This window comes from Schistocerca nitens, chromosome 5 (genome assembly GCF_023898315.1).
Source record: "Schistocerca nitens isolate TAMUIC-IGC-003100 chromosome 5, iqSchNite1.1, whole genome shotgun sequence".
Lineage (NCBI taxonomy): Eukaryota > Metazoa > Arthropoda > Insecta > Orthoptera > Acrididae > Schistocerca > Schistocerca nitens.
This window is the reverse complement of record NC_064618.1, coordinates 309137962-309153456: the sequence shown is the minus strand read 5'-3', so window position 1 is coordinate 309153456 and position 15495 is coordinate 309137962.

The following is a 15495-nucleotide window of genomic DNA, read 5'->3' as shown; positions in this document are numbered from 1 at the left end:
CTTTCACTGTGGATGGCAATGTCATTAGTGAATGCTGCCATTGATATCCTTTCACCCTGAATTTTAATTTCACTATTGAAGCTTTATTTTATTTCCATTATAGCTGCTTCGAACATAAATTGAGCAGTAATGGCGAAAGATTGCATCCCCATCTTACATCTATTTTAATCCGAGCACTTCCGTACATACTGCGTATTACTTGTCTTTCTGTATAGCTTACAACTATGTTTCTGAGTATTTCAAGCATTTTGAACGATTTTACATTGTCGAATGCTTTATCTAGGTTGACAAATCGTATGAACGTGTCTCGATGTTCTTAACTCATGCTCACATTATCAAGTGCAACGTCGGAAATGCTTCTCTGGACCTTCACCTTTTCTAAAACCAAACTGATCGTCATCTAACAGATCTACAGTTTTCTTAGCCATCCTTATGTATGAGTATATTATTCTTGTTAGCAACTTAGTATGAGTTGTAGGCTGGGAATATGATAGTCAACGCTGTTTCTGTTCTTACTATTTTCGGGATTGTATGGATGATATTTTGGCAAAAGCCTGATGGTACATCTCTTCCTCTAATGATTCTTGCAATTCCGAGCTAGTGTTATCTATACCATCCGCCTTGTGTGATCTCAAGTGTTACAAAGATATTTTGACTCTAATATTGGATCCTCTGTGTATCCCATTTTTTTCTCCTATCATGTCATTATGAGATAACTCTCGTAGAAGCCTTCAATGTATTCACGTATTCTTTCCACTTATCCGCTCTTTCCTTTGCGTTCAACACTGGAATTCCTCTTGCACTGTTAATATCGATTCCTTTTATTTTGATTTCACCGAAGGTTGGTTTGACTTTTCAAAAAGTTGAATCTATCCCTCCGAAAACTATTTCTTTTCGATTTCCTTTCATTGGACAATGATTTTAGTCTTGTTCAAAATTTTTCTGCAAGCATTTCGCTGTAGCTTCCCTGCAGTTGATTGGCGACTCCATGGAGTGCTGTGTGCACAACTACCATATATGTTATCTTAAAAGGAACGTCAGCGTTGGCCGTAATATTGATGGTTTATTGATGGCAAAATCGATTTTCAATCACATGGTGATCATCTTCAGTGCTGTGGTGTACAAATTAAACTCATAGACACTGGTATCTAGTCATCAGTAACCAAAACTGAGAAGCTTCTCGTTATTAAACTCATAGACACTGGTATCTAGTCATCAGTAACCAAAACTGCGAAGCTTCTCAGTTTTGGTTACTGATGACTAGATACCAGTGTCTATGAGTTTAATAATGAGAAGCTTCTCAGTTTCGGTTACTGATGACTAGATACCAGTGTCTATGAGTTTAATTTGTACACCACAGCACTGATCACTATGTGATTGAAAATCGATTTTGCCATCAATAAACAATCAATATTACGGCCAACGCTGACCTTCCTTTTAATTCCCTGCAGTTGCTATTGCTTTCATTGCTAAGTGGCTTACATTGCTCTATTCCTGTCTTTTTCTGAACATTTTTGTACTTCCCTTTTTCGTCCACCAACTGCACTATTTCTTCAGTTACCTAATGTTTCTTCATAGTTATCTTCCTCGTAACTACATTTGTCAAACTTCGGCGAATTTCATCTTTAGAGATTTCCATATCTCTCCAACTGAACCGCCAGCTGTGGTGTTCATTATCGCAGTATCTACAGCGTTAGACAACTTCAGATGTGGATCGTCATTCCTCAGTAGTGAAGGATCCCACTTCAGTCCAAATTGATTCTTGTGGGCGATTTTATTAAATCTCAGTCAACTCCTCAATTTTGTGATCTGTATTATCCTGAATACAATGTTACAGTCCACTACCGCCGGCCGGAGTGGCCGTGCGGTTGTAGGCGCTACAATCTGGAGCCGAGCGACCGCTACGGTCGCAGGTTCGAATCCTGCCTCGGGCATGGATGTGTGTGATGTCCTTAGGTTAGTTAGATTTAATTAGTTCTAAGTTCTAGGGGACTGATGGCCTCAGAAGTTAAGTCGCATAGTGCTCAGAGCCATTTGAACCATTTTAGTCCACTACCTGATTTCCGAATGTGGCTCTCTATGATCGTTAAACCTAAGATTGTCACAATAATATTCTTGGGGAAAATTTTAGTGCATATCGGATGGATAGGCAAGTGATAATGGTGGCGGTTTATTTTTCGCAGTAGACAGAAACTTAAAATCCGCCGAGATAGAAACTGAAGCAGGATGTGAGATTGTTTGGCCAAGACTCAGTTTCAAGGGTGGGAATAAACCTGCAACTGGATACTTCTATCGACCACCAGACTCGCCTTCAGATGTAACCGAAATTTTTAGAGGAAACCTCAGTTTGCTTGCCCTTAACTTTCCCGTGAGATAAGACTTGAATCATCCAACAGTTATCTGAGAAAATTACAATTTGGAAGTGGTGGACGTGTCCTACAAAACAATACTAAACACCTTCTCTGAGAACTACCTAAAAGAGATAGTTCTAAAGCCCACTCATTATGGGAATACACTAGATATAATGGCAACAAACAGACATGACCTCCCTGTAGATATCCATAATGATACTGGTGCATGGACCTTGACGTATTTTTAGCAAAAGTGATTACCAAAGTAGAAACGGCGACTGAAACAACTAGGATTTACAAGTTCGTCAAAAATAAATAAAGAGTCAGTGGCGTTATGTGTCAGTGACGTACACGTATAGGAGTATCTGGAAGAATTATGACTCATATTTAGAAGAATAATTTACCGTGCACTTGATACACACTGATGTGACAAAAGTGATCGGATAGCGATATGCACATATAAAGATGGCGGTAGTGTCGCGTACACAAGAGATAAAAGCGCAGTACATTGGCGGAGCTATCATTTGTACCCATGTGGTAAATGTGAAAAGGTTTCCGAGGTTATAATGGCCTCATCACGGGATCTGTCCGCCTCCGGTAGCTGAGTGGTCAGCGCGCGAGAACGTTAATCCTAAGAGCCCGGGTTCGATTTCCGGCTGGGTCGGAGATTTTCTCCTCTCAGGGACAGGGTGTTGTGTTGTCCTAATCGTCATCATTTAATCCCCATCGACGCGCAAGTCGCCAAAGTGGCGTCAAATCGAAAGACTTACACCCGGCGAACGGTCTACCCGACGATAGGCCCTAGTCACACGACATTCACAAATTTCACATGACGGGATCTAACAGTTTTTGAACGCGGAATCGTAGTTGGAGCTAGAGGCATGACACAGTCCATTTTGGAAATCGTTCGAGAATGCAGTACTCCGAGACGCACAGTGTCAAGAGTGTGGCGAGAATACCAAATTTCAGGCACTTCCTCTCACCTCGGACAAATGGCTCTGAGCACTATGGGACTTAACATCTATGGTCATCAGTCCCCTAGAACTTAGAACTACTTAAACCTAACTAACCTAAGGACATCACACAACACCCAGTCATCACGAGGCGGAGAAAATCCCTGATCCCGCCGAGAATCGAACCCGGGAACCCGGGCGCGGGAAGTGAGAACGCTACCGCACGACCACGAGCTGCGGACTCACCACGGACAACACAGTTGTCGATGGCCTTCGCTTAACTGAGTTGTCAATGCTAACAGACTAGCAACACTGCGTGAAATAACAGCAGAAATCTATGTGGTACGTACGAAGAATGTATTCGTTTAGACAGTGCGGCGAAATGTGGTGTAGCTATGGCAGCAAATGATCGACGCGAGTGCCTTTGCTGCAGCGCTTCTCATGGTCTCGTAACCATATCGGTTGGATCCTAAAAGAGTGGAAAACCGTGGCGTGGTCAGATGAGTTCCGATTTCATTTGGTAAGAGCATGTGGAAAGGTTCGAGTATAGCGCAGATCCCACGAAGCCATGGGCCCGAGTTTTCAGCAAGGCACTGTGCAAGCTGGTAGTGGCTCCATAATGGTGTGGGCTTTGTTTACATGGAATGGATTTGGTCCTCTGGTCAAACTGAACCAATCATTGACTGGAAATGGTTATGGTCGGCTACTTGAAGACCATTTGTAGCCATTCATAGACTTCATGTTCCCAGACAACGAAGCCATGACACTGGGCCACAATTGTCCGCGATTGGTTTGAAGAACAAACTCGACATTCGAGCGAATGATTCGGTCGCCCAGATCACTCGACATGAATTCCATCGAACAGTTACGGGACATAATCGACAGAACAGTTCGTGCATAACATCCTGCTCAGGCAGCACTTTCGCAATAATGGACGGCTGTAGAGGCAGCATGGCTCAGTATTTCTACAGAGTACTTGCAACGACTTCTTGAGTCTATGCCACTCCGGGCTGCTCCACTACGCCAGGCAAAATGAGGTCCGACACGGTGTTAGGAGGTATCCCACGCCATTTGCCGCCTCAGTGTGTATACCTATGGGAACAGTTCATGATGGGAAGAACCCTCCATGGTGTAACTCAGCAAAGAAAAAAAGACTGTTGCAATAGTAGGTGCATAACAAAGCGTCGGCTACAAAGAGAGTGATTCTGAGAGAAACGTATTTGGAAGATAAGAAGGCAATCTGTGAAACCTTCAATAAATAGTATGGGAGAATATTATCAAAGGTTGTCTCATAAAATCAAAAGAGATTCTTGTTATACGTAAAGGCTGTTGGTGGTACCAAAGTTAGTGTACATACACTCATGGACGAGGCAGGAACAGAAATTGAGAATATAAAAAAAATGTAGAAATGCTGAACTCCGATTTCAAATATTCGTTTACAAGGGAAAATCCAAGAGTATTGCGATAGTTTAATACTCACACCACTGCAAAGACGAATGATGTAGATATTAGCGTCAGTGGTGTTGAGAAACGGCTGAAATCACTAGGATTGTTCCAGCTGCAGGTCCCGATAAAGTCCCTACCAAATTCTACATAGATTTTATGGCTGTTAGCTCCTCTTTCAACCATTATCTACTGTAGATACCCCAAATACAAAACACGTGTCCAGTAGTTGGAAGAAAGCACTCTCTACAAGAAGAGTAGCAGAATTAAGACGCAAAACTACCATTCAGTATCCCTGACATCCATTTGTTCAAAGATGCTGGAATATATTCTGATCTCAAACGCAATGACGCGTCACAAAAAGAATGAGCTTCTCCGCGCCAACCAGAAAGGCATACGAAAATGTCGATCATATGAAACGCAGCTCGCACTTTTCTCACAAGGCATCCTGGAAGCTGTGGATTAAGCGATCAGAACGATGCGGTATTTCTCTATTTTCGAAAAGCGATTGATTCAGTACACGTCTACGCTTATTTTCGAAAGTACCTTCGTATGTGGTAGCAGACGAAATTTGCGACTGGACTGAGGATTTTTTCGTAAGGAGAAGCAGTAAGTTACCTTGGACGGAGGGTCGTCGACAGATGTGGCAGTGTGCTGGGACCGTTGCTGTTCATGTTGTATATTAATGACGTTGCAGATGATGTTAATGGCAACCTGAATATTTTCACGGATGATACAGTCGTGTGACTAGGGCTTCCCGTCGGGTAGACTGTTCGCCGGGTGCAAGTATTTCGATTTGACGCCACTTCGGCGACTTGCGCGTCGATGGGCATGAAATGGTGATGATTAGGACAACACAACACCCAGTCCTTGAGTCGAAAAAACTCTGAACCTGCCGGGAATCGAACCCGGGCCCTTAAGATGGACATTCTGTAGCGCCGACCACGCAGCTACCGGAGGCAGACAGAGGACACAGTTGTCTATAATGAAGTAGCGTCCTAAAAAGCTGCACTGATATTCAGTCGGACCTTGAAGAGATTTCAAAGCAATGCGAAGACTGGTGACTCGCATTAAATGTTCAGAAATGTGAAATTTACACTGCATAAAACAAAATAACGGAGTATCCTGTGACTACAACATCAGAGATCCACTGCTGAAGTCTGTGAATGTACACAAATACCTGGGTGTAACATTTTCTAGACATTTGAAACAGAACAATGATATAGACACAGTCGTAGGTAAAGTAACTGGCAGACTTCAGTTCATTGGTAGAATACTAGGCTAATATCGGTCTAAAAAGGAGATTACTTAAAAAAAACACTTGTGCGATCCATCCTAGAATATTACGCAAGTCTTTGGGACCAATACCAAATAGGGCTATAGGGCATATTGAACGCATACGGAGAAGGACAGCACGAATGATCACAGATATGTTCGAGCAATGGGAGAATGTCACGGAGATGCTGGAAAAAATTGTGGATGCTTAAAGATAGATCTAAACTATCCCGAGAGAGCCTCCTTACAATGTTTCAAGACAGAGCTTTAGACGATGAATGTAGCAATCTACTACAGCCCCCTAAGTATCGTTCCCGTGACGACTTCTTGGACAATATTAGACTAATTACAGCGCGCACATGTGTATAAAAGATATTATTCCCGGCGCTCAATATGTAAACGGAACGAGAAGAAGCCCTAATAGTTAGCAGAGTATGGATGTAGATGTAGATTCTTCCCTTTGTGTGACATGTAGGAATACTCGCACTGAAAACGCCAAATTGGTTACTGAACTCAAGGAAAGATCTGCAGTAGATTTCCAGCTGTTAGTTAGTTCACTGTAATGTTCAAAATCTTTCGCATTTGACTGAACAGCTGTGCATCAGTTTTGAAGTTTTGTTTATCTTTCACGAATATATGGCATTTTGAACACACCATTTTTAAATCGTTTTTTGTTTGCGATGCAGCAAGTCCAACATGTAGCATTTATCTGTGCCTTCCTCATATTCAAACATTAATCATGTACCTAACAAATGGTTGCCACCCTGTTTCACTTACTGGATTGTCTCAATAAAAATAAAAACTTGTCTTTTCAGAGTCGGTGGGGTTTCTGAAGCTATGGGACTTTACTGATGTGTGCTTCTCGTCTTCCTGTGCATATTGGATTACACGTACATTAGATACATTTTGGCATATTAACAAATAAAAAATAACTTTTTACACACCCGGCCGTCTGAATCCACGATTTGGCTTGCGCGTGACGTCACAACACTTTCAGTGAAGAGGGAAAGATGTAAAGCAGCACAAACTTGTTTCTTTTCTCCGTGGCACAGAGTAGAAGCAGCGTGGAATGAGATAGCAGTAGCTGTGATCCAAGCTCAATTTAACTCGGTGACCAGCAGAGTTAGACCCACTGTTGCTGCCACGGGCAAAATTGTCTCGACCTATGTACCTCCCAATCGCCAACAAATCTATTCTTCCTTCTAAACTGCATAGGCACTACAGGTAAAATTTCTTTATTTGTTATCCTTCCTATGATTTGAGTTTTAATGGTCAGCAGCATGTTATCCATCCTGTAGGCAACTGAGTTTCAGTTAGCATTACATGTCAGAATCAATCTTCTACGGCTATGCAAAATACTTAGTTTAAGCGTTTATGGCTACTATAGTGAAACAGTTCTAACAATCACGGTGCATTTGTTACGGAAACTTCCCTGTAAAGTGTTTCAACTATTAAAATGAACTTAAACGTAATTCATACAACGTTCATTGTGAGAACTACTTTCTCCTAACAATGCTGCCGCAAGGACCGAATATTAAGATTAATTTTACAATCTTTCCGAACCGAGTCTACCATCTGCATTCACTCTTATATTCGAAAGCTCTTCATAATTGCTGCATCAAATGTTATCTTCAAGCGCTACTTAAAAGAGAGAGAGAGAGAGAGAGAGAAAGAAAAAATATATCGATTTTCAAAAAAATGTGTGTAATGCCACGCTAATATGACATTACCATAGTAGCGTCGTGTCTTTTGATAATGTATTTAATCATTACATCCCCAAGAACGAATCGAAAGTTTCTCAAAAAGAACAGACACATTAAAAATTTAGTTAAATTTCTGTTACTCTCGTCCGAAGTTTTCAAATGATTTTATGTATTCGAAACTTAATGTAATGTTTTAGTAAAATGTTGTGACCACTACAGCAAACGCATGACAACTAAGGCAAGGCAGATAAATTTTATATCTTTCCGGTTTGTATACTTGAGGAGTGCGAGAGGAAAACAAAAATAGCTTTTTTCGCACTAATTGTGGCTGATCTTCAATTCTGAAGTTCAGACCTTTTTTATATCATGTACTAGTACTGAATTCGTCGCTAGCATCCATTACCCTAGTTCATCTAAGGCATCATGTAGTCGTACAATGTTGTAGCTCGCTCTGCTGTAAAATTAGCCATTCCTCCGGGAAGTGCGACAACAGGCTTCCGGCCTTTTGATGTAAATCTGAGATACGAGATGACGCCGTAATTGCAGGATTAATTTGCCAGCGTTCTGCTCGCTGAAAGGCGTTGTAATTGTTATCTCTTATTAAGCGTCGCCTATGACGCAGCTGGTTGGTATGACGTAGTTGTTGTTACAGGGTGGGTACAATTTACGTATCTCCGACAAATGACTTCAAGTGAATTGTTGAGGACATTATTAGCAACGTCATAGCGAGCAGAAGAGCAAGTACGCTGACTTTCTTCCTGCACCAGAGTCGCCACGACAGTCAGTTTCTCCACTTGCGACCCACGTTACGATGGCAATCACAACTCACGAGTTTTATTCTTCATTGTTGTTTCATGCCTCTCGCCCCGTATGGGGGAGTGGTGTGTACTGTGCTGCCAGAAATACAATAACCCGTCTTCAAGCAAAAGGCCCTTAAAATGTGAGTGAGAGACACGGGAACAAGAAATTAAAGATGCAAAGTTGAAAAGTCTCTAAAATATACAAGAAGATGGTTGTTTGATGATGTTTACATAAAAAGTAAATAGCATGAATAAATATTAGGGTAGAGTTCATTGCCTGGAAGAAGGAGTCGCTAGAAGTTGCACTGGGATAGGATGTGGAGTGTATGAAGGTGTGGGGACAATGTAAAGGGACAGCAGCATACCAGGATACATGATCAGAGGGGAAACAATTGGATTATTGGAATCTAGTTAGCGGACGGCGTAGGATATGCGAAGGTAGGATATGCGAAGGTGCTCGATGTGGGTGACTATTGCTGGAAATTTGATGAGATAGTAGAGGATCCATATGGGGGAATATAAACGAATGTGGAAAGCAAGGAGGACTGCACGATGTCCAAAGTGTTGGAGGGACTGATAGGTGGAGCGGATATCCATACAGTATTTACAAAGAAGAGGATGTGTCGGGTCAAGATTGTGGAGAGTGGTGGAAGGGTCCAAATCCAAAATTCGGCCAATTAGTAGCTTTAGTCTATTATGGGCTTGCTGTTGATTAATGGATGGGGTTTCTATGTCAGTTGGCGATCAAGCGTTAGTCTGAGGTATTCTAGTGTGTTAGTTAATTCGATAGGACAGTTGTAAATGGTGAGGTAGAAGTCACAGAGGTGAAAGCTGCAGGTGTTTCATCCTATAATTACTGTACGGGTTTTAGAGGGGTTGATCTTAAGGAGCTATTGGTTGCACCAGGTGATAAAGTGATTGAGGTGGATTTGGAGGGATCGTTGGGATAAACGCACGGCCCCACTCACATCTGTACAATGTTACAAAGTCCTCCTCCGCATTTTACTGTCAGTTTGTGAAGGCTAATCTCAGGAACAGCTTTAGGGTTCAAATGGCTCTGAGCACTATGGGACTTATGTGGTCATCAGTCCCCTAGAACTGAGAACTACTTAAACCTAACAAACCCAAGGACATCACACACGTCCATGCCCGAGGCAGGATTCGAACCTGCTACCGTAGCGGTCGCGGTTCCAGACTGTAGCGACTAGAACCGCTCGTCCACTCCGGCCGGCACAGCTTTAGGGATTTGGATATAGTTTTCACAAATAGACAGGTCAATTCACGAGGAAGGTTTGTATCTATAATTTATTGCCACTACATGAGATTCGGCTCTGTTCACCAGTGGAGCTCTCGTTGCAGCTACCGAGGCGAACGAGTGCGTTGCGGACTTGGTTTCGACCACGGACGCACCGGTGCCGGCCGGTCGGTAATCGTCGTATCCCTGCCCGTCAGAAGTCACAGTTGGTCGCCCCACTACGACGGACTTTGGCGACAGATAAGGATGATGAAACGAACATCACAGCATTTTTGGCATACGGCTGTGTTAAAGGACTGACTCCTGCCTCCTCAACTACTCATGTGGAAGGAGAACAAATGGAACATGAGAATATCAGACGGAAATGGCCATCTACCGAAGACGACCAGCACATCAACAGGAATAAATCAGCCGCCGCTTCTAACACCAAGGGTTCTACTCTTCTGACAAGCAAGAAGGCCTCCAAACAAGCCACCAAGTCGACTCGTCCACCAACTCAAGATGAAGAAGGTTTTAAGCAACCTGGTTTTAAGCAACCGCACAGAAAGAGCCCGCACTGGCAAGCTGGCGGCAGCATTCCGTGCGATAACCAATGATATCTTTGCACCAATGGTAAAGGTTGCTGACAATGATGAACCATCACGCACTAGTGCACCAAGGGACCGAAGCAAGGCGACCCAGTCAGTTGTCGTGCAATTCTCAAAAAACTGCGTGACTCTCTAACGCTGTGTGGAGCAAGCAGTGCAGCGGACCTTCCTACGCTAAGCGGAGGACCACCATGGTGTGGCTGGGGCGGTTGCAGAATGTGGAATTGGCTGCTACATTTAAAGCCACGACGCCAGAAAAACCACTCAGGGTCATCTACAGAGGTAGCCCTCTGGAGGTGTCTCTGGATGCCCTAAAACAACCAACTACACAACAAGGTTATTAAGTGTGGTCAGTCAGCAAGATGAAATCACCGCGCGCAAACACTGCAATGCCGATGGTTCTCGTCATTGCCACTAGTCATGAGCACAACCGAAGATTCTCGTAAATTACGTCAATCGCAGCACGTGACATAACCACCAATAACTTGCTGGCTAAAAGTGGGCTCTCACAGTGTTTCGGGGCAAAGGGATAAACCACATTGCGCGCTCTGTACTGTGCTAGTGCACTGTGAAAAATGTGGCAAAGAATACCACATCGTTTTTCCCGCGCGCTGTTCGGGAGTGGAATGGTAGAGAGATAGTACGATTGTGGTTCGACGAACCCTCTGCCAAGCACTTAAATGTGAATTGCAGAGTAGTCATGTAGATGTAGATGTAGATGTAGATGCACTAGGTTCAAAAGCTCCCCATCCCGCACCTTTAGAATCCCCATGTTCTCCTCTTACTACCCCGGCCCCCCAAATCCTCTGTCTACTCACGGGATGTGCAGTGATTAATTATTCTAGTCTGTAACTGTAAATGAAGTAATGTGAACTGTCACGGCTGTGCCGTTTCGAGAAAATAGTGCTGAGTAGACTGCTGCCATTTTGATTCGGTAGTCGATAGCTGCTGCACTCACGAGGGCTGCCGGCTAACGCTGTAGACTTCGCCAGGTCCCAACCGCTCCATCAAATTATTTTAAAACGCAGACCTCCAGAGCATAATTTAGGCACTTCAGTTGACCATTTGCTTTTAACACTTATACTACTCAGTTTCTGATGTTGCTGAGCAACAGTCATATAACAATTTTTAAATGAACATACCGCTTTTTGACTGCGTTGTTGTTGTATTTAATTACAATCCAGGTTTCGGCCTTTTATACCATTTTCAAGTGATTGCGTTTATTTCATTACTGTATACTGCAGGACATCAAGCTCAAAACTGGTCATAAATTAAGAAAAATTTTGAGCTTTATGTCCTGCAGTATATTTTAATGACATAAACTCAGCCACTTGAACGTGCCATAAAAGGCCGGACCCTGGGTCGTAATTAAATAAACAGCAATACATTCAAATGGCGGTGTGTTCATTAAAAAAAATAAAAGCTTATAGTACTCTCTTTATCTGTGGTCTACTGTAATAATAATAATAATAATAATAATAAAACACTAAGTAAAGTACTCGACGATGGATTTGAAGGGGTGATACGTGACGTCCGCCCAGAGCAAATGATAAGAACAAGAGTGAAAAAATGGTAGTGTCTTTGACTAGTAATCTAAACATTTTGTGTGCCGAGTGTGAACCACATGCCACTGCTTAAAGTTTGAATAAAAATCATCAACAATGGCGGCCAAAGACTTCCGGTATAAGAGGCTACCCTTCGTCTGCCAACGGCCTCGTCAAAGAGGGCGAAGGAGCAGACAGAAGTTCAGGGAACTCTCTCGCCTTGGGGTGGGGCACTGTCCCTAAGAGGCGGAAGATTTTGCAGTGATCAACGACATGAGGATGCAGAACGCAACGTAAAACACTGGATTAAAAGCACATAATATTTATCATCAGGGCATATGGTCTGTAACTGAAAAAGTGTTATGATTATCTCTTTATTTGCAAAACATTCCCATTCAGATTTCCGAGAGGGGACCGCCAAGGAGGAGCCGAGCACGAGAAAAAGATTGAATAACCAACGAAAGGCTAACGTTTTACGAGTTTGGGCTTGGTATGTCATAAATTTGAATGTGGTACGAAAGGTAGAAAATCTGAAAGGGGAGATTCCTAAGGCTCACTCTAGCTATAGGAGGGAGAGGGTCACCGAAATCAAATGGAAAGATGACAAGGATTTCTGGTCAGACTACGACAACAGCAGCAGAAAATGGCATATCGGGAGTATGATTCGTTATAAATAGGAAGTCAGAGGAGAGACTGGGCTACTGTGAACGGTTCAGTTATAGGGTTGTCCTCATCAGAATCTACGGTTAACCAACATGAACAGCAATAGTCCAGATATATATGGCTATGTCGCAAGCACAGGATGAAGAGAGAGATAAAGTGTATGAGGATATTGAACAAGTAATTCAATACGTAAAGGGAGGTTTGAATCTAATAGTTATGGGAGATATGAATACAGTTGTAGGAGGAGTAGAAGAAAGGGTTACGGGAGAATATAGGCTTGGTATTAAGAATAAGAGAAGAGAAAGACTAATTGAGTACTGTAATAAATTTTAGCTACTAATAGAGAACTCTCTGTTCAAGAATCACAAAAGGAGATTGTATACTTGGAAAACTCCGGAAGATATGGGAAGATTCCCGTTAGATTCCATCGTTGTCAGGTCACAATTCCGAAATCAGATAGTGGAGTGTAAGGCTTATCCAGAAGCTGTTACAGACTCAGGTCAGAGTTCAATAATGATGATGAATGGGCTGAAGTTTAAGAGACTAATCAGCAGAATCAATATGCAAAGAAGTGGGACAGCGAAGTACTAAGGAAGGAAGAGATACGCTTGAAGTTCTCCGAGGCTATGGATACCGCGATAATGAATAGCTCAGTAAGCAGCTCAGTTGAGGAGGAATGGACATCCCTAAAAAAGGCAAAATCACAGAAGTTCGAAAGAACAACGTAGGTAAAAGGAAAGTAATGCGAGGAAACCATGAATAACAGTAATCATACTTCAGCTGATCAACGAGAGAGGGAAGTACAAAAATGATCAGGGAACTCCAGGAATACAAAAATACAAGTCACTTAGGAATGAAATTAGTAGGAAGTACAGGGAAGCTAAGGTGAAATGGCTGCATGAAAAATGTGAAGAAATCGAACAAGACATATTTGGCGGAAGGATTGAATCAGCATTCAGAGAAGTCAAAAAACCTTCGGTGAAATTAAAAGCAAGGGCGATAACATAAAGTGTCCAATTGGAATTCCACTGTTAAATGCAGAGGAGAGAGCGGATAGATAGGAAGAGCACATTGAAGCCCTGCCTGATGGGGAAGACTTGTCTGATGACCTGATGGAAGGAGAAACAATAATCGACAGGAAAGGGATCGGGGATCCACTACTAGAATCAGAATATAAGAGAGCTATGAACGACTTAAGATCAAATAAGGCAGAAAGGATAGAAGACATTGCATCAGAATTTCTAAAATCGTGGGGGTTGACAACAAAACGACTAATTATGTTGGCGTGCAGAATGTATGAGACTGGTGATACGCCATCAGACTTTCAAAAAACATTATTCACACAACTCCGAAGACAGAAAGAAACGATAAGTACGAGGTTTGTCGCACAATCAGCTTGGCAGCTTATGCATCCAAGCTGCTGACAAGAGCATGTAGATAACAATCAGTATTCATAAGTTTACGATATCACTATGCCCCAAAGTCCCATCGTCATTTCTGTTGAAACGTCCCCTTAGAAAAATTATAAATGACTGTGCTTAAACTGAGACACAATATTTTTAGCGCAACGCAATCTGACTTCCAAAAATCCTTACAAAAGAATGGCCCTGACTAACAATAACCTATACATTTCATGAATCATTTACCTCACAAAAATCTTCGTTACTCGAACTACTACAATACAGCGAGCGCCAATACTGCCAGCTGAATAAAAGATGCTAACTACTGAAGGCACTAACTACTGATAGGCATAGTTAGCAAATGAAAGATTTTGATAGAGAACAAACAATGTATTTACCTTAATAGTGTTCAAAAGTCATAACATATATATCAGTTCATGACATCCAGTCTTACCAATTTACTCTCTCTGATGGACACACGTCCAGTTCATCCGCTCTCAAAACTCCGCCATCTCTCTCCCCACATCCACCACTGCTGGCGGCTCACCTCCAACTGCCCAACGCTACGCGCTGTTAACAGCCAACTGCCCAACACTACAATAGCAAATTCCAACAATGCAAACCAGCCACAGACTGCACACAGCACAGTCAGTGATTTTCATATAGAGCGCTAGGTGACGTTACCAACATAAAAACCTAAACAGCCTACTTACACTGTGTACGAGCACATCAACCATCTTGGGAGAACAGCTGCTCCAGGGTGAAGTTTTTCTAGGTACCATATCAGGAAAGAAGCACTTCTTACGAACTGAAAGAGTCTTTCGTTAGATTGATTCCGTAGGATCATTATGTAGTCTTCTATATGCTGAGTCGTCCAGTAAAATATTCATTTGAGCCAAATAACCTCCACGTGAGGGAAGAACAGTGGCATTGGCTTTTTCCGCTCCTGATCTTCTCTCATGGACCAGATTGTCGTCCTTTCACGTAATGAAATGTCTCTCCGTGGCGTTGTAATTTATCCTACTGTTGAAATCTTTGTGCCTTCGTCCTTCAGACTTGCTTGTTAGTTCTGATATTGTGTAACTTTTTACCCGTGTTCCTCCAGAAGAATCCCTGTTGCTAATTGCTGAGGAACTCTACGATGAAACAACTAAGTTACGTCGCCGTTTGCTGACATCGATGTATTTCTAATTTAATGATAAATATTTTGAGCAAACTGACAGAGTGGCTATGGAAAGACCCTTTCGCTCATAGTAGCCAATATTTCTATGGGAGATTTTGAAGACTTAGCGCTCAGGCCTTCATTTCTTAAACTCATCTGTTTTTGAAGATCCGTTGATAATACTTTTATGGTTTGGCCTCATGGAAGTGATACAATGTCCTGCGATAAATACTTTTAAGCAGAGAAAACATGAAATTAAAAAGGGTATTTGAGAGACATACGAGTTGCAGACTTTAACATTTTTAGTGGAGATTCTGACCCTAAATCTGCGTACTGGAGGAATGTCGCATGTACTAATT